This window comes from Cygnus olor, chromosome 7 (assembly GCF_009769625.2).
Source record: "Cygnus olor isolate bCygOlo1 chromosome 7, bCygOlo1.pri.v2, whole genome shotgun sequence".
In the NCBI taxonomy this organism is placed as follows: domain Eukaryota; kingdom Metazoa; phylum Chordata; class Aves; order Anseriformes; family Anatidae; genus Cygnus; species Cygnus olor.
Genome location: NC_049175.1, coordinates 4,101,431 through 4,122,246, shown reverse-complemented (window position 1 = coordinate 4,122,246; position 20,816 = coordinate 4,101,431). Strand labels below are relative to the sequence as shown.

Below are 20,816 nucleotides of genomic sequence, written 5' to 3'. Positions count from 1 at the left end.
AGTGGTCACAGATCTGATAAACACTGCAGTCCCTAATTCACTTGAGTTGTAGCTGACCTTCCAAGTGAAAAGATAAATACAAGAATCATTCTCAGTGGTAGTTTCCATGGTGTTAACAGTTTTCTACAACTTGAGGAGGAAAAACTCAATTTTGCAAAATCACCCAGCAATATGCAGCTGGCAGCACCATTCCCTCATTACTGATTTATCCTCAGACCAATTTTACCAAGCGAGTTATCTACCAATGAAAAATTGGAAGACCTCTATTTGAACGACACTTGAGAAGTTTGGTGTCTTTATGCCTGTCCTTCAGCAAGGCACTTCAGTATCTGTGGAAATCGAAAATGAATATAATTATATCTGTACAGAAGATCACTGTGGTGTTTTTTTGTTTGTTTGTTTGTTTTTAAATCAGCTTTTAATACAACAATATTTACAGCAGGCAGAAAAGGTATGCATAGTGGAATAAATAGAATAACACTTCATTGCCAGTTGTCTAGTTTTCGTCAAATAAATATTTAAAATAAGATCCTGTAAGCCTACTTAACTAACTACTTATTTATTTTTGCTGTTAGATATGGTGTTTGTCCACCAGGAATCAGAAAAAAAAAAGCATTAAGCTTCTTTAATACTCCATGTTTTCACTGAATCCTTAAATAACTAGTCGTTTAATTTCTCAGAGCCTGAGAATATTTCTGCAAGATATCCAATCCTAGCTTTTGACATAGTTCAAATTCTTTAACATGACCATAAATCAGGGGAAAAACTACTTTTCCTTACTCACTTCTCATTCCCAAAGATGAAGAGGTAGATATAAATTGCATACCTGTTAGAACAACACAATTTAAAACTTTACATCAGAACGAAGCTCCTGTTGTACCATCTGGTTAATAAGCTGTCAGTTCATTTATTAAGAACTATCGAGATCTGATGGAATTTGGGGAAGAGGCTGACAGCCCATCATATTTCTAATTCTAAGGTACATCCTGTCTTTCAGTGAAGTTTGAATAAAACAATTCCACATGCCAGGTTTGCAAGTGAGCTGTACAAAGAACAAAGGCACTTGGGAGGAAGCTTGTAAGGATCTAAAGCTTTGTGGAGTAGATAGAGAAATCTATCTATACGCAGACAGTCAAGCACTCTCATTTCCGCCGCTACCCTCCCCAGTGCATTTTCTCCCATCCCTCCTCCATCCCATACGATGCTCTTCAGAACAACAAGGTTTTGAAGCAGGTTTACAGAAGGTAATCAGTGTTGGAGGCAGGGAGGAAGGGCGGGAGTTTTTCATCTCCAAGGCTAAATGAAGGAAGCCGATCTTAACGGATAGCATCTGTAACTGCTCTCAGGCTGGGGAGGGGACTCAGACTAACTGAGAAACAAAAACAAGTCTCAGCTTGATCCTAAAACAAAATTGTGGGGACAGACGGAAAGCAAAAAAACCTTAAGAGTGTGATTGTCAGCAGTACAAAATAGCCTTTGGTAAAAGGAGTTTGTATGTTGCAGGAGCTGAAAGTGACAAAAAGGTAACTTTAGTGCCCTTATTGGATGTTTTACTACATCCTCACCAGGATCTTCATTAAAATCCTACTTAAGATTAAGTCACTGGCTGGCTGCAGTGGTAAAGTGGCACCCCTGGGATGCTGCCCAACGTGATTAAAAAGCACAGAACAGTACCACACAAGTTGCAGGTGGTTTTTTTTGTTTGTTTGTTTCCTTTTCCAACTTGAATACCGCATGTTTCTGTTTTCATTTTAAGGAGACTGCAACAAACCTTTTGATTGAAAATGTACCAACTGTTAGGAAATATACTCTGTCAGAAGAGAAAAGGTGTGCAGCACCAACCAGAGGGACTTGCAATAACACAAGCTTCTCTTCTGCTGGGACCAAACAGCATAATTACCAACAAGAATGAGATAGTGGGGATCAGGGGAACAAGTTTCAGATTTCTGATTTGTCAAATGCATCTATAACGTGGCTTGGTATGCAAAAAGAAAACATAACATAATCTTACTTTTATTGCAGCAATATTAGAAGACTACTTTTGAATAACGGTCAGGCACATTTAAAAAAAATCTAAGTGCATCTACTGCTGAAAACTTTACAAGCTTCATTTTCAAGATTGTCAGTAGCAGGACAGAAATGGTTCTACCTCTGTCTGGAGGACAAAGACTAAGTCCCAGAAAGAGCCAGTGATTTCCCCAAAGCCATACAAGAGAGTGACAGAGCCAAAACTGAACCTACATCTCCTGGTCTTGGCCTATTGCCTTTAGTTATTGCTGAAAAGTACCTGGTTTTTTTTGTGTTTGTTTGTTTTAAAACATATTTTAAAGACAGTATTCTTCTTAAAACTATCTAAGTAGTTAACATGTAGCTGAGCATTTAAGAAGCATTCTCTCTTTGGAATTTGGCCTGGTAAAGTCCTTCACCGAGCTGTAAAAGATTTCCTTTGCCATTGTGAAAATTCTTCTATCCTACTCAAGACTATTTCTCATCCATTCCCCATTCAGTGGATCTGCTAAGTAATCCTGTTCATAAACTCTGCCTGATCGGTAAAGCATACTCTTTGCAAACATGGATACAGCCTTTCTTATAGATGCTATCCACTTTGCTTGCTGGTCTAGAAGCAACTTCAGGAAAGGAGAAGATGAAAACAGCAGTTCTCCCTCCTTTGCGTGTGTGTAGTGAACAAAATCTGGTGGTTTTACCCAGTTACCAACAGGTCCAGCATTTTGCAGATTCACTTGCATTCCTTCTCTTCTGCCCTTTCAGAATAGGCCAGTCAACCACAAAAATACCTACTTTTAGCTTTGACATAAGAGAGAGTTCTGCCAAGATCCTTGGACTTACAAGTTTCCAAAGCTTGGATTTGCTGGAGCTCACTTAATCTCTATGGAACTATGAATTTATTTATCTATTTAAGCTGTTTGATTGACACAGCTCTGAGTCAGGACTGCACTAACATGTACAGGTAAGTTTGCACTAAATACCCTGCAAAATAAGATGAAGACTGAAGTTAAACGTGTTCATGTGTTTTTCTAAAATCTAGTCTTAGCATTTATACATGAGTAAATATTTTTATAGCTCAAAAATCTCAAAACTTTTACTAGCACTTTTAATCCCTACACTTTTAGGCACTACTATTTAAATGTATATATATATATTTTTAAAAATAAAAACAGAGTGTACTGATTTCTTTGGTATGATAAAAATAAGAGCATGTTTCCCTTTTCATAACGGTAGGTAATGCTCAAGGGACGACAACTTGCAGACACTATCACTGAGCATTAGATGACAGCATTTTCCAAAACTGCATTTTTTCCTCTGCCTTAAAACCAGAGTAATGTTAATAGAACAAAAATGAAGATACAACAGCTCTTCTTGGGCTTTAGAGTTTTGTTTGATTGTTTTCAAATGCAGACGAGGACTAGCTAGTTTGCCAAAATATACTGCATCTCAATTGTTTGTGCTTAAACATTAATCAATAAATTAAGCTGTAAAACAGCATAACAGTTAGAACGCTAATTTTGGTAAGTTATTAGTAAAACTTTTCTTAAAAATTGCTCATCAATTACAAGTTTTGCCAAAGCAAACAAGCTTGCCAAACAGCCTTTAAAACCCAGCAGAGGAAAGGTGTGGTAAGGGATGACTTCCTTGGGAGCTCCTGTTTCCCTCCTGCCTGCTGGGATCTGTAAGACCTCTGCATGGGAAGCCCTTTCACAGCAAGGTGGCATTTCCAAAATGGTTAAAAAACAACAACAAAGTCTAAAAGGGAACCTAAAGCAAGTAGCTTTAGCTCTAAGCTTCTGAAGGTACTTTTCAGTAGCGCAGAGGCACTGAACCTTCAAGACAATTCCACGCAAGCAGGTTTCTACTTGCATGCAGCTCGTTGCTGGATAAAGACCCAGGATTACTGATTTGAACAGGCTTTCCTGATGAAATAAAGTTCCCTCAGAAAACAGTGTCTGAATCTGAAATATTCTGAAATATCAACTTTCCCTGCCTTGGATACTGCAAGTTTCACAGGCTCAATAATTGGGAGTGTCAAGTCTTGGTCTTCTGACAGTGGCTAAAATAAGCCAGGGTCTTGGTCAGGAGTGCACTACCACTGCAGCTCAATAGCTCAAGCAACAATGCAGGTATACTAATATTTTTGTTATAGAGCTGCGTTATAGACAAAGCTATTGAGAAGCTAGAGGGTGGACAGCATACTGCTTCGTTTAAGAGACACCAATTTCAAAGGATTTTTTTCTAAAACTTTTTTGTTCATAGGAAATGGGAAAGACTTTGGATTTCCAGTTCATCTGAGATGGGAACTCGGTAGACTGCCTGAAAAATCCTTTTTCTCGTAAGTTTCCCAACTACACAAATAAGGAATTTTCAAGGTTTTGAATTTACTACGCGTTGTGTTATAAACACAGGATGACAACATATACAAGATACTTAAAAATATACAGAATATTTTAGACATGCTACCATCACCTTTTACAATGTTGATGTGCTAATAGTGTTTAATGTTAAAGAGATGCTTCTTCAAACACAGAGAGAGAGCAGAATGCTGTTCAGAATCTTAACATGTCTACCTTTCACGTTTAAGAGTGTCTACTGGTCTCCTCTTAAATCATTTCCATAACACCAGTGTTTCAGATTTATTGGGAACAGAAACAGAAGGGGGAAGAAACCAAAATAATTCTTTAGCTCTCTAAATATTTTAAAATACATTACAATCTATATTGCACAACAAGTTTTCCTTGTTCAAAACCCGATACATGAAACTGTTTTTTCAGGCGTCATCAATTACCACTAGCACCATACAAACCTCCAAACTCCTGGAGGTTCGGGCTGGCTTCCAGAAGCAGACATACTTACCAGTATCTCTTTGGTCTAGATATCTTAGGAGAGTTTCAATTCTTCCCGGTTCCCAAATGGTCACAAATATTTCAAGAATAGTCTTTTCTGTGGTATTTCTTTCTTCCAAACAAGCTCAGCAGTTCAGAGGCATGGGAAAAAGGTTTGCTTTTTAAAGCATGATACACAGCTGTAACCCATGACAAGCATTATGAATGCTCCTTGCAGAAGTTCTCCTCCCATTACAACCCAAATGGGAGCATCTAAGCCTCCTCTTCCTAAAGTCTCAAAATCTCGTTGCACTTGCACCTCTTACAGCAAAGGTCAGAATCCTTCCTTAGTCATCCACTATGTTATCTCATTTACAAAAAGAGATATCTTTTTTCCCCACATTTCCCTCATAGGAGTTATTGGAGCCAATAGCTGATTTGTACCTTTCACCTCCTGATAACCTTGCAACAATAGCACTGCCCTGTGAGCAATTGGGTCTCGCTATTCATTGATTTCAGCGAGAAGGCAGTTTTGCACAAGGATGCATTATCTTCCCAAGACTGAAAAAGATTTATATAATGAAACCTTGATAAAAATCAGCTCTTGAGAGTAGTTACAGCATAAAGTCAAAGGTTTCAAAAACTATAAGTGATGCAACAAATAGGTTTAAAATCATGTTTGATATAATGCTTCACCAGGGCCAAAAAATTTCACTGTATCACAACAAGTTTCAGCAGATGTATGTTCCTATACCTGGACTCAACTGTAGATCCCTTGTGTTTGATAAATTAGGGGATGAGCTAAACTTCAACTTGCCTTGTAACAAAACCAGCAATAACTCAAAAACTTTATTTCATAGAGAGAAATTTCAGCAAAAATAGGTTGTTTAAAAAAAAGAAGTAGAGGCTTTTCCTGCCAATTACTTGCAGTATTTTTTTCTAAACTGCCTACAACTACTTCATGGTAGACTGAAATGATTTCTAGCCTTTGCTAGAACGTGCTCCTACCGAAAGCCTTCAGTGCATGGTCATCCTTGTGTAGCAGCCTCAGCTCAAGGCTTTGCGCGTCATGTGTCATAGGTAGACCGCCACTATAAAGATTACTATGTCAGTAGCACTGCTTTTTGGTTTTCCTGAATACACCAGACTGTCATTCAGAGCAGGCCAGCAGCTGCTGTTTGTGAGCATCTCTGCCAGCCCTGCTGCAGCAGAGGAGACAGCTTCCGAGAAAGGGACTGGACAGCCTGAGGTGAAACCAGCTCAGACGTCCTGAGAGAAGTGAGGCTTCCTCGTGAGCCCCTGCCGGTAGCCACACTTACCCAACACGCACACTATGTCCTGGAACAGCAGCCTGCCTTTCTGGGGACCAGCTGCATTCCAACTTTTACAGAAGCACTTGCTGAAACCTCCATTTCCTTTTGTCTTGCTGGTCTTGTACTGCTGCCGTTCCAGACTGGTTCTGAAAATTACACATACTTCTTCCAGGAGAGCTTTGGCTTTTGGAAGAATAAAGCGGGCTGTCTAAGTGACATCTGCTGCCTTTCCAACAGCTGAACTAATAACAGGTGAAAATGGTTGGAGTTGAAATATCCCCTATTTACACAGATAATCCCAAATGGTTTTATCACACGATGGCAAACACCATTAAAACTGCCTGTATTGCAGCAGTGCTCTAAGCCAACAACCAACCTTACAAGTGTATAAAACAAAATGTCTATGCCTACAATCAGAAAGGACAAGAAACAACAGTGAATGGTATTACACCTCTTCTACACGGTGGGATTAATTGAGAACCCATGGATACGGAGCCAGCATTTTGCCAGTGCCTTACGCACGAAGCCCTGACCCCGCTACGACACCGCAGGACAGCCCGCTGGCTCACTCAGGCTCTCTGAGCAGCGGTCTCCACTTTTGGAGAACTGTTACATCAAGTGCTCTAATTTCATGGTTCTCAGAAAGTGAGAAATCTGAAGTTTATTAGTAAGCCAATTAGCATCTTGCTAGCACCACCTTCATATTTAATTATATTTAGGATGTAATTATCAGGAAAGGCCTTTGTCAATACCCTCACTGCTATTAGCGAAGTCATGCCCAAGGAACAAATAGGGACAGCATATGAATATTACTCAAAGCAATTTGAACCACGTGAACATTACATTGTATCCATGTCATGTCTCTGCTATCTTAATTTTTTACTTTTTAAATTACTGCATCACATGACATCTTTTAAAAGCTTCAACCAATTAAACAGCGTGATAGAAATATTATTGCAAAGGAGACTCCTGGCTCTATGCAGGCACATAGATTAGACTGACACATTTATCCTTTCTGACATTATGAAGCCATTAAAAAGTAATCTTTCTTATGTTATTTTGAATTAAAATGTTATTTTGAAATTAAAGACTCAAATCCTAGAATTAAAGTGACTGTTGCGTGGAAATCTCACTTTTCTCCATTTTTTGTTAGCGCGTTAGAAGCAAAAATCTTGAAAAATCTAATTCCCATTTCCTAAATGCCTCAAAGGTGTTTTCTTTTTTTTAAAAAATTGCTCCTCCAGATCTGTAAGCTTTTCCAGAGAAAAGCTGATAGAGTTGCAACAAGCAAGCAAGTTCTTCCTCGCAGTGACATGCAAATCCATGAAACGTCTCCTGGCAAATCCTGCAGAAGACAGCGCGCTGAATGCCCACAAATCAGCCACACTGCAAACCGTACTCAGTCCAGGGACGGAAGCAGTCTGTGGCCAGCTGTGCTGACAAAACCCTCGTGACGCGGAGCACTGCACAAGGAGCTCTCCCTCCGCACAGAGCAGCAGCTTCTCCGCATGGCAGCGCACGCAAGCAGCCTGGATGCGAGTCAGCAAGCTGGAAGGGAGCGTCTCCCAGGCGAGGCTCCTTTCCAGCGTCAGCACAGGCACGGAGGGCAGCAGTTCAAAACGAGAGGTGAACTGGAACAAGAGGTTCATCACACGGAATAAACCAGTTACTTCCCCGAAGTGCCATGAGCTGTACTCGTTAGGATGTGTGTGGGGATCGGTAACCACATGGCCGGGCTGCTTCTGGATGACAAGCCTTCCCCCTGGGAAGCATACGTGGTAACCTCAGCTTAAACACACAACTCGTACACCAATGCCACAGGAAAATTTCTACTTTAAGAAAAAAATCACATCTTATTTTTTTTTTTTTTTTGCAATGTATTTGTAACACTTTTCAAAGGCTACACAGTCACTCAGAACATTTATCTTGAAAAATTTTATAGATTTTTTTTTCCTGCTAAAAATTGGGCTAGGAAGGCAGCAGAGTGAAGCTGCAGCCTTTTTTGCAGCTAAATTGGGTATTAGAGCAGAAGAGTTGGGCTGAAGCAGAAACCACTGTCTCCGGCAAAGGCTAGTGTTCCAGAAAAAAATGCTGCCCTTACTTATATTATTTGTTTTACACTGATATCTACAGACCCCTTGCCAGATACAAAAGCAAACTGCGACATGCATTCTCCCAGCAGAGATTTATAATCTAATAACAGGATATGGCATAGGTGAAGAGACTTGTCCAAGGTCACATAGTAGATACACGGCACAAATAAGAATGTCAATACTTCCTGACACTCTTTCTAGTCCCTTGCCATCTAATTCATGTTCCCTCCCTACACCTTTGATGACAAACAAGCAAAGAACCTATTTAAGGCAGCAGGAGGGGGATGATCTCACGTCCACTGTTAGACTGTGAGCCCTTTTTGCTGACGAAATAAAAGGTTCCCATTTATCTTTAAAGGGAACAGATGCAGGTACAGTCTTTATTTGCTACTACCAAGAGATCAGCACAATTGATACTCCTAAATTTAATTTCAAATCATAAATTGAATTTCACAATAAACATGCATTAAAATTCCTTTTAATTAAAGATTGGTACTTAAAATAGCAAAATCTACACCAATCTTCCTTTTGTGATATTTCTTGCTGCTAATTCTCAACAGCAACATTTTAAAGAGATCGAAAGCATTAAGAAACATAAGCTTAACTATCTGCCTTCCCTGCCTGCCTTTGTTTACCATGTAAATTGCCACCCACACACTTTCCCATATAGAGCACAGTAGGGTACTATTCACCAGCACTGAGCTTCAGCAAATGCAGCTCCTGTCCCCAGCAGGATTTAAGGTTATGCCTGGAGTTCACTCTTGAAGTCATATAAATTTATCTGGGGGTAACAGGAAAAGGAGGCCCGAGAAGAGTCACTGAGCTAATCAAACTCATGCCTAATGGACCTGGGGGTGGGGGAACAGAGGGAGGCTCGGAACAGAAAGTGTACAGAAATTAGCTGATTTCAGAAACAGACATTTCAACCATGTGAATTTCTGTTTCACTGGGGTTCCTTAATGACAGATGTAACCTACATGCCACACTATGAATCTAAAATCGTGTTAAAACAAGACACTGAAAATAACCAAAGACCCACAACTACGTAGGCTTAAATTCCTTGAAACAACAGAAATTACTGTCGAGTATTTCAGCATTTTTGTCTTTTGGTCTAATATTTTCTTTCAAAAGCTTTAATAAACACAATACAACCTCAAAAGTCACTATGAAGTACTGTCCTACCACTCAACAGACCCAGCTAGAGCACTGAACGTCGCTGACTTTCTCGGCGAAGTGTCCACGTGGACGCTTTTACACGCTCAGCACCCAGCTCTGCGCCTGCCGGTCAGGTTTTGTGGTACGGGAAGGGAAAGCCAGAAGCAGCCCGCTGCTGGCACTTCCCGTCTGGGCTGGGGAGGAAGGGGGGTTACGTAAACCTCCACATGCTGCAGTTTTGCTTTGGTGAAAGCACTACCAACCTCCAAAGAAGAAAAAATAAGGCCTCCACGCTGCTGTATACCGCAGCCAGTGGAGGAATAAAAATAATGAAACAAAGCCCCCTCAAACTTCACACAGACAAAAAACCAAAAAAAAAAACACCAAAAAAAAACATTTTAGTCCACAACTTCAAAGCAGGGTTGTTGCAGGAGAAGACAGGCACTAAATAACACAAAAAAGTTCCAGCATCCACTTCTGTGATTTACTTGCTTTTAGAGGTTCCTGTGGGTACACACGCACAACCCAAACCCCTACATTCCTTCAGAAGACAAAAAAAATAATGCACATTGTACAAACATACATATGTCTAACTATAGGTGTGAATGTTTACTAAAGTAGGCTAAGTTTACAGAGCAGAAAAAAATATACTGCATTAGACCACACAAAAACGTAACGTGCCTGTCTAAAGATTTTGAGGTATGACTTCTCCAGTTATCTTAGCAGTAATTTTTGTAATTTTGAATTTACATCATGGGAGAATCCCTTCCAGTTTCAATTAGTAGCCTTTACTGCCTAAAAGTCTTTACTTTAATCTAATTCTTTTCTTTCCTCCAGTGAAATGTTTTGCCATTAAGCAAAATGGAGGATTAGGAATAATCACAATTAATGTAGCAAATGTTTGTATAATAAAATCATGCTTGTATCAGCAGGCAAAGCAAAAGACTGAGGATGGCTTCTCCACTCCTGATTTTATACTGCGCAGCCTCAGATATTACAGGAAAACAATTTAGAGTGAAAGATTATCCTCTGGCTCTTGATCTGGCATTGTGTTTACTCAGGACAAACAGAAGTGATGTTATCCCAAGTGACATGTTTAGCAAGCTTGGAACTTATGTTTTGTTCTGCCTCTTTCTCCCTCCCTCCCTTTAAGGGCAAGATCTTGGGAAATAAGTATTTTTATAAGGTCTGATTATCAAGGCCTTTTTCAGCTGTGGAATTAAGCAGTAAGTTTCCCATTGTCTAGTTATCATATTCTTTCAGGAGGGTTGCAATGTGCTTTTAGTTCCCTCTTCTGAAACTATTTCCTATTATCCCTTTCTCTATCATTCTTGCCTTAAAATATTTTGTTCTAAGCACCAGAATGGATCAACAGATTAGACTATGGGCTTACTGCACAGCCTAAGTTTTACAGAAATGATACAACAGTAAAAGCCACCTTCTAACTTTGATGTAGAGAGAGTTACATGGGAGATGCATAGTCAGGCTGTAGCTGCTGGAAATGTTCAAAGTATTCCCTCAAAAACCACTCCTTCAATTATTCATGGGTTAGCTATGCCCCCAAAGTGGTATCCCCTGTGTACGGTGTCTAAGCAGGAAGCTGCAGAGATTGATCAAATTCCCACAGGGGAAGAAATGAGTAAAGGTTGGTTGTCATTGAGAATTTAATGCTGTTCTTTTCATTAAAAATCATTCCTTGCAGAATAGATGGAAAACAGCTTGTGCTGTAAGAATCAGCATCTAGCAAGGGTCTTGTTTGCAGTGCTGAGATAACTACTGCTGCATGGAAGAAGCTGTGCCTGGGAGTTTGACTGGTCAAATGTTAAAGATATTAATTTTGAAAGGAAGGAAAAGTCAAGAAAATGCCAATTTAATAATCTTCAAAAGAATTCACTGCATAGCCCAGGAAATACTGACAGAAGGTAGATGCCTTTATTACAAGAGGAAGACAAATGAAAACACATATTGGAAAAAGGGAGCTTGCCTTCCTAGCATCCTCATTGCAAGTCTTAGAGGCCCCTGCTGCCACATGGTCAGAAGGACGTTAGCTAGCTCCTATCTGTTTTGCTACCACTGAAGTTTCAAAACGTACCCTAGTGGTCTTCCTTTAAGGTCTAAAGCTCAGATTGTTTCTAATAGTTACTTTTTGGTACTTTGAAAAACTAGTAATATGCAATATTATGAACTCTAGCTAAAGCAGTGTTTCCAAGTATTCTGCTGTGAATATTTGTGAACACCGTCTCTCTTACTTGTTTTCATTTCTATCTTCTCTCTCTGCAAATGTGTGGGCAGTATAACCAAAACACTGCACTTGAACTACACAAGCCGTCTGCACTTCACTGGATTTGACTTCCCTCCTCAATTAAGTGAGACCACTGAACACCACTTTTATATAAATAGTTGAGCATACCATGTTTATTTAAAAAAAAAATCTGGAAGGACTTCAGGGCAAAACACTCCTCTTCCTTTCTCTTACCTCCCAGGTGCCTGTATAATGGGTCACCATATAATAAATCTCTTCTTACTGTATTTGCCCTGGAGCTGGAAGGCACAGTGTACACTTGGGGCTGTAGTTTTCATAGACTAAAAAAAATCCAACAAATTTTAGATAATAGCTGCACACACATGCACACGGTATGCTTTGTTGATTCTTTAAACTATTTTAATTGTATTTTTTCTTTGGAGTCCCAAAGACAGATCTAGATTGAGTTTATTTCTGCCAGCATGTCTGTACAATGTATTTATTGGGAGTAGTATGTCGTGAGATTAGAGTTTCTTTATGCTATCACTTCAGATTGTTGACATTAGCATCACATCAAACATGCAAAAATGAGGACGGGTGATTTTGGGAATCGGCACAAGACTACACCATGCCATTACTAGCTGATTTAGCTTGTTCCACAAAGGCAAGGCCCAGATCTGCTCCCACACAAATCCAGGCGAATTTGCATTAGAAGCTTTGGTTTGGACCCACCGTATACTAATTAGTAGCAAAATGTACAATCCACATGCTAGCGTACTCGCAGCTGTTCAGCAGAATAGTTAAAATGTGGACACATTGTCAAAACGAGATCAGTGATTGCTCAGCATTTGGGTTTATTCCGTGGTGCCTGCTGGAGGGCAGCAGCCCACAGCCAACACCATCACCACCGTCCCTCAGACACAACCAGGCATGCCAACATGGCAGCTGGCTTCTCCGAGTCCCTTGATCCCAATGAAACCAACTGAGAAAAGTAGACAGCCAGCTGCCACCAGCTCCTCCACCAGCAAGGAAACCTGGACACAGATCATCTCATGCTCCCTGTAACAACTTGGCACAGAAAAGTTCCTGTGCCAGCCTCCGTTTACTGCAGTTCCCGTACAGCTTCTACAACAAAAGACTTCAGAGCACTTAAAGAAAAACAAAGAAGGCAACGTGGTCTCTAGGGATATTGGTTGCAAAACTGACTTGTGATAAAATTAGTTCTCTCAGCTCTACACACAGCAGTCTTTCTTTGGCCAATAATGTGCACCACAACCACATGAATTATTTTTATGGATGAATAGTGTTTTATAGTTCAGGTCTTCTGAACTACACACTGAGTCAAACTGTTCAGTGAATACCAGTTCTGTCACAAATTCAGGCCATGTTTTGGCTGATTCTCGAATAGTCTAACAAGGAGATTTGGTCATTCTTGAATACACACTTAAAGAAGTTACAAACCCGTTTATAAGGGTAGTTTGGGGATTGCTTGCCTTTTCTGTGTGCTGCTTCCTTACTCGGAGTGCACAACTGGGCACAGAACAAACCATTGTTGATGCTCTAACCTCATGGCTAGCAGACAATGAATAGCAACTATGCTCCCTACTCTCCTTCCTCCTCCCTCTGATCCCTCAAAAGAAAGCCCCCAAACCGAAAAATGTAGTTCAATATATATATTTTCAGGAAAATTGCTTATGCTAGAATATGTACAACTCCCTCATTCACTGACACTTGAACAAAGAAACCCTGCTTATCTGCACACTTCAGAAAGTAATAGGACCATAAGCATAATTTATACTCTGATGTAGTCGAATATTTTGTGTTACTCAACAGATTTTTTCCTACAGTGTATTCTCAAGCATACATATACAACACTGTATTGTTAATTACTCCATCAGTTTTAAAGTCTGTCAGGATTCTTACCTTTTATTTTTAGCCACTTCCAGTACTTTTGGTCTAAGTCTGAACCAAGGAGCAGAGGACGTAGATTTCTATTAATCAATCAATGATGGCAGTGGTGGTGTGTTCTAGTTTTTCATTCTGACTGCAAAGCAAAACTAAAAGCTGTATTTTGCAAATTTACGCATTATGCATTGTAGCAGCAGCTGGTGGACTGCTGCTGAGACAGACCGTCTTCTCCCTTCCAGTCCCCTGTGACCGGGATGGAAGAATTACAGGACAGCACTAGCAGCTGCTGCTGCTGCCCCAGAAGCAGCAAGCCAAGGGCTCTGGAAAAATAATTGGGGAGGCGGGGGAAGGGAAGAAGGGGGACAAAGAAGTTGGGGAGGGGAAAGCATTGCCAAGGCTGGCTACACAAAAGACACATTGCACCTTGCCTTGAAAAGAAACAACAAATTAACTGCTTTGGGCTTCCTTCAGTAGGCACAAGACTCTTACACCTTCATGAGACTTTGAAACAGTAATGATTTTTGATAAGGACTTTTAGAGATTAAACAAAGCGAGCAAAGGCAAAATTCTCTGCAGTCAGATGACTGCAGCGGTTTGCTCTCGAATCCTCTAAACATAAAGCAAAACATAACGACAAGCCCCCTTCCTCATAGCTTTTGAAAAGCTTTAAGACACAATCGTTCCGCGGAGCACTGTAAGATAGCACAGACACAGACTACAAGTCAATTCATGCCCTGTCTGTCTCCTGTAAAACAGGGAAAACCAAACCCCTTCTCGCATGCAGTCATGAAGATAAATAAGTGACGACTCCAAGACATCTATGTGCGAACAAAGATCACTTACTTTATTAGATAGGAAAGTGGAATGAGATGGAATTACGCCAGTTTGTGAAAAAGCTGGTCAGTGCAGCCGCTCAGCTCGTTTATGTGTTTGGTCACCTAAGCAGTGGCTCAGTGCGGGCCTGCAATGCCCACTTACGCTACCCACCACACTGAATATAAAGGTAACCTCCAGCGGCCTGTAAAACACCAACAGACCGACTGACCAAACAACACCTGCACACCTTCCAGAACCTGAACTTCACTCACCCTGAAGCTTTCCCATTTCCTGGTGGATCTCCCAGGTTCAGAAGCAGTGCCCACAGCTGATCCCACCCAAGGGGACACACGCAACAGGTCTCTGCAAGCACTTCTGTGGTTCCACTCAGATTACTGCCCCTTACGACAGTAACTTTAACAGAACTAACCTAGGCACACTTATTTTTAAGAGATGCAGGTACAATCCATCACACCACGACAAAACCCAGTCCTGTACCTTGGCGTTCCTTCTACTGAGTGACTTGAATGCAAGATAACCAGTTTGTCACCAGTGGGCACTGCTTCATTCCCACAGCTTTGAGGGCAGATGAAAAATTCCGGATTAACTATCAAATTATGGATTAACCATTAAAAACAGATTAAAGAAAACATTCTGCTATTCCAAATGAATCAATAAGTAAATAAAAAAGCCACCATGGACGTTGCCTTCTATGCCCTGTGCACAAAGATTTGATAAGAGGACATACATTCATAATTCTATTCCTGTTTGGGAGAATATGCTTCAGTTTAAATATATACCTCACCTTTTAACTGCAAGACCTGCTTTCATACAGTATATTTGATCATTAAAAACAAAACACCATCAAATGTTCATTGAATTAATCTCACACTCGAACAAAGGAATGCTTAAGGTCACGAGAAGTACTGCTGGCTGAAACAGTTTTCATCGGTTTTGTCATGGGTCAGACCCCTCTCCACATAAACCCAGAACTCTATGCACAAAACCAGCACCATTATAAGCAGACACAGGCTTCTCTGTGTTCGAATTTCACATTTATTCTGGGAAGCTATACCAGTGATTACTATCTGAAGAAACATCTTTTGATATATCATCAATTTCCTGAACAATATATCAGTTTATTGAGTGGGGCTTTTCAGACTGGTATCTCATTCAATAGCATTACGCCTCACAATGTTTTTGAAAAACTATGGTTAAAATATTGAGATGCCTATAGAAGACACTTCTTCAACAACCTAACCACAGGTATCTGCTACTGAGATTATCAGAGACTCAACATGTCTAGAAGTTTTTTAAAAATTTAATAAACCCTTCCTCCTTAGCATATTAAACCTTATTTTTTTTCTAAATCCAGAGACTATCTTCTGAAAACACTCGTACATGTCTCTGAGATTACGCCCACCATCATCTTTATTTTTAATAAATACAGGAAAGGACTCTCAGCAACATTAAGCCATTCTACTGCTACAAATGCTTCACAATTTACCACCCAGGCATGTTTTTTCCAGGCCGTACTACCTATATTAACTTACAGCAATGGTATTGGCCTCATGATGCTCACCATGCAATTTCCTTCAGATCTCATTCTGTGGTAATTTTTGAAATTACCAAGTCCAAGCTCACTAAAAAAGTATACATGGACAAGGTAAAAATCAATTGTTTTCCTCAGAACAGGTACATGAGAAACCACCTCGTTGAAAGTGTGGCCAGAGTTACAGAACCACCAAATGGCTGGGGCTGGAAGGCTCATGTTCAACTTAGTGTCCACTAGGCCCTTTTCCACCAAGCTGCTTCCCCGCTGGGTGGCCCCCACCACACACTGGTGTTGTCTGGGGCTGCTCCCCCCCAGGTGCAGAACTTGGCATTTCCCTTGGCTGAATTTCTCCAGCCTGTGCGGTCCCTCTGAATGACAGCAAAGCCTCTGGTGTATGAGCCACTCCTCCCAGCTCTGTACCCTCAGCGAACGTGCCCTGTCACTGTGATCACTGACGGAGATGCTCAACAGTAGTAGAGCCAGCATCAACCCCTGGGGTACGCCGCTAGTTACGGCCTACAGCCAGAGCTGGTGCCACTTCACTAGCACTCTGGCAGGCAGAGCTGAGGGAGCCAAAAGTAATGGCACAGAAAACAAATTACCCTTTTACTCCCACCAGAGAATTTGCAGATCAGAGTTGAACAGTATAATAGCAAGGCGCAGCTGGAAACAGATATTTTCTAGCTGGTCATGTTGTATGAAAAAAAATCCTTACATAACATCTAGTCCCAAGAGCCATCACTCTGACATTTACCTCAAGGATATGCATTTCTTGCAAGTTTCCCAGGCTTTTACTCAGTCTTTATTCCTCACGTGAGGAAACTGGTAAAGTCAGAGGAACAGTGTAAAAATTTGCAATGAAACCAATATAATCGTACATCCAAAGAAAACAGAATTTTTGTCAGAACAACTCCTTCACTTATAAAAGCTTGTTTTAACTTCAGTTTTCTGTACAGTTAGACTTGAGACCACTTGCATCCATGCACTACAAAAAAAAGTTCAGTCATGACTTGAAGGTGATACAGTGGCAATATGGCTTATGGCATACGTTCAGCATTCATGCCGATTTATAGCTTTCTAATTGAAGACACAGTTTACCTCACAGAAATACCAGGGTTAAATTGCACAAGAGTCTTGACTATCCTCCTAAAAGACCTAACCAGTTAAGGAAGAGTATAGCTTTTTTTCCCCTATAATTCATTAGGAAGGATTTATAAGAATGGCTTGGCTTATTGCCACCAGACAACCAAGGCATGTGGCCTCAGAAGACCCAGCGTCACACACATGGAAGTAGAGGATCAATAAGGACCGGTAAATAGGGTATAATGACAACCTGCACCTGGAGCAGCCTATTTCAGATATTGATTTCATGCAGCTCCATAGTGAAAATATAAGCCAGGCAGGTCTCTTCCTAAGCAGCAGCTCTCTCAATGACATCTCAGTCACTTAAACATTAACTGAAGTTACTCATCTCAGTGATTGAACCATCTCCCTCTCCTCTCCTTTTTGACCCAAAGCTACTTTTGAACTCGACCTTCTTTCAGTCTCTCCAGTAAGAATGAAGCCTTTGATTCTTCTGGGGGTTTGGCACCATCTTGGAGAGGTGGCCATTGTCTACTGCTCTTTGCAAAGGAGCGTTTTTTGCTTTCCCTCTATTATCTCTTTGCCACTTACTTTTATTTATCCACAATTCACTTGCTTCATTTACTTAACCAATTGCTATACCCACGTGTTTATTTCCCTCTCGGTAGGGAGGCCACTGTTCCACAGCACAGAAACTTAAGAGAAGCACTTACTTCACGAAAATGCATTCAGCACATGCTAGTAGCAGTAAGCCCAATGTATATTTAGTAGGAGTGAAATCACTTAAACACATACAAAGGTATTTAAGGTATTCTGCCATTTGCTCCAGTTTTGAAGATTGAGAAATCTACAATTCAAGAACACAAGAAGTCTGTTCTGAAGATGGTGTGGCCTCACCACACACATATTTTCCTAAGACTTTTGAAATAAGAGAGCACGCTTGTATTTCGCATTTCATAAATATACGTACAGTCTCTACAATTGAGCAATTATTTCACATTTCATGCAAAGGGCATTAGAAATACAACACCTGGGCTCACACGTTTAGCCTGAAGCTTCAGAATGATAACGTGCTTTGTGTGTGGCCAAAAAAAGTATCAGTTGCAAACTTGGTTGTGCATGTATTTATATGCAAAGAAATGATTTTACCAGCCATGGAAGACAAAGACAGCCCTCCCAGTGCTGTATGTTGTCACAGCTATATTACTGACTAATATCAAAACGGATTCCAGTCCACTAATCTGTTTTCAGAAATCCAACTCCCTTGATGCAACAAAATGAGCAAGTTTGGTCAATTCCCTGGTTTCATGTTATGAACCTATAATGTTACCAGATTAGGAACCACATTTTTTATTGGTTATTCAGACTCTTTAATAAAGCACTATTTGAGACTAATATACATATCCATGTACCACACTGTCGAGGAAGGGAATGAGCACTGTAATGAACCTCCACAGCAGACCCTATTTTTAGAATACCCTCAAATTCATCATTAAAGTTTATTCTGAGTAAAGAATCTTTGTTCCATAAAGAACTGGAAAGTAAACTTGAGTTCAATTTCAGATAAACACTGTTACTAGTTAAAGCTATTCTGTAATGACTATTAAAAAAAAAAAAAAAGTTCTATTTATGCCAGAGCTATTACTGAGGTTCCCTACTAAGGAATGTAATCATTGGCTGGATGACTACCCTATTATATAATTACTCAGAGCTTATTATATACACACCATCTTATAAAATATGTGGATTATGCAAACAATCCTACTATCTTGATATCTCTCTGACCAGTCCTTATAAAAAGCTGGAGACGCAAGTTGGTTTGACAAGTTTCTGGGCAAAATCAGCTGGCAACGGTTCAAACTGAAAAGTCACAATGGATGCAACGACATGGGCAAGGATGCTGAAGCCTGTAACCCAGATGTTTGCCTCCAGTAAGCTGGGAGGAAAACAGGCTTTAGCCAGGTACCATCAGTGAAATCATCAAGATTATTTTGGTTGAGAAAGGTGGAATTACATAAACCTAAGTGCAAAAAAAAGTGTTACAGCCCCAGCAAATATATTGAAAAGGCAGTAAAAGTGGCATAGTAACATGAACTGTCAAGGCCACTGTTCATTTCTAGTGTGTAGGGCCTACAGTAAACACCTGGTTTAGAACATGCATTTGATGGAACAGCAAAGATCTAGTCCAGTCTCAACTTCACGGTATTACTCGCTACTGCAGCACCATGATAACAAGCACATGCCCTTAATATAGGAAAAGGAGTCTCAGAAGATTTCCAGTGTTGCTTTCTTTAACAATATAGCTGGAATAAAGTTCACTCAACAAAACACAAGCCCATGGCCTTATGACATATTTCCTCAATAGCAACACAATTACTTGTGCTGTACTAACAGGAAAAGTGTGATTTACATCTATTTTTATCTACATGTTTCTAGAGAGCTAGTATACAGCTGTATGTTTCTTGTACTTGCCTATGTAATCAATATTTTACATTTTCTATTTTTACCTTAAAATGACAGCTCATAGGAGTCATTAGTAACTGCACAGATCAGCAGAGAACCACTCTCTGGAGAGTTCCTTGTCTACACCCATTTTTCATGAAATCCCACTGACTTTGATTTGCCACCCACCAGAAATGGTGGAGCAGACTTGAGTTTTGGTGTACATCTTAAAATAAAAACGCAAACCCAAAGCAACATCAGAGACAGCAGTCCACAATATTTTTACTGAAACTTTATCTTTTGTGAAAGTAGATGTTTTAAACCCCCAAAACGATTAACACGAAAGTTTAGTTTTTACTCATGCAAAAAAGTACAAGACCGAAAAAGACCAAAGAACACCCTGTGCCTCTGTTGTTCTCAATGTAACTTAAAATTCAGTATGGATAGTATTTTAAGTATTGTTACATACTGAATGCCATGGGAACATCAGACATGCGATACAGGGTTAACCCAGTAATCCACCTAGCTCAGGATTCTGTCTCCAAGGATGACGGGCAGGGCACAAAAACCACTACCTGTGGTTTATGTCTTGTTTACTCCCCAGCATCCACTGTTGTTACACAGATGAGAACATCTGCCTCCTTCGGTATCTGTGGACCTGTAGACCATAGCCATGCTGAACCTGCTGGTCTGCCTCCACAACCTCCTCTGGCAACAGGTCAGCCAAGTAAGGTAATTTCTTCATGTGCACAGCCACTGCTCCTCTACAAATGAGCCTTGCAACATTCCCTAACAAAGAAGTTAAAGCTATTTTTGGAAGGAAGACTCATAAAAATCAATTCTAATACCTTCAGCACTGCTTTAGAGCACTGGCACGCAGCAGCCAAACACACCTCTTGTCCCTGGGATTTTTCTAAGAAATTCCCATCACACGGAGTGCAGCAAGAAGACAACAGGAATTATCACAGAGGAACTTGGCCAGTACTCTAGGCTAGAGGAAAACAAACTGTTCAAATAAGCTAGCTGTTGCTGTTTTATTTCCCCCCCCACCATTCTGAGCACAGAAAGGGCACAGCCATACATCCTATTCACACAACTGTGACTCTGCTGGTTGAAAAGTTTTATCAGCCCCTGACCAAACAGCAGCTCACCGTTGCCACTTCCACCATCAGAAGTTAGATGTCACTTCCTCTTAACTTGCCTTAGCTGAACCTTTTGTTGCTGTTGCTGCTATTATTTTCATTTGTTCCGAGCATCATTATCCCAAAAGTTGTAGTTAAAACTCAGTGAAGGAAAGACAAGAAAGAGTCACATGGTTAAATTTATTTTCTACTAGCCAGCTGGGCTACTTCTGTGATGATCATCTGTTTCTTG

General features: G+C 40.4%; 1 protein-coding gene across 16 annotated transcripts in view; it reads right to left on the bottom strand.

Moving 5' to 3' along the window:
* Window positions 1-20,816, bottom strand: part of ZMIZ1 (zinc finger MIZ-type containing 1) — a 347,687-nt gene that overhangs the window by 200,991 nt on the left and 125,880 nt on the right. Inside the window, exon 4 of one of the 16 annotated variants that reach the window (XM_040564318.1) lies at window positions 13,562-13,682. The exons of the other annotated variants lie outside the window; for them this stretch is intronic. The gene's annotated coding sequence lies outside the window, so the exon portion shown is untranslated. The remainder of the gene's footprint in view (window positions 1-13,561; window positions 13,683-20,816) is intronic. 16 annotated transcript variants of the gene reach the window in all.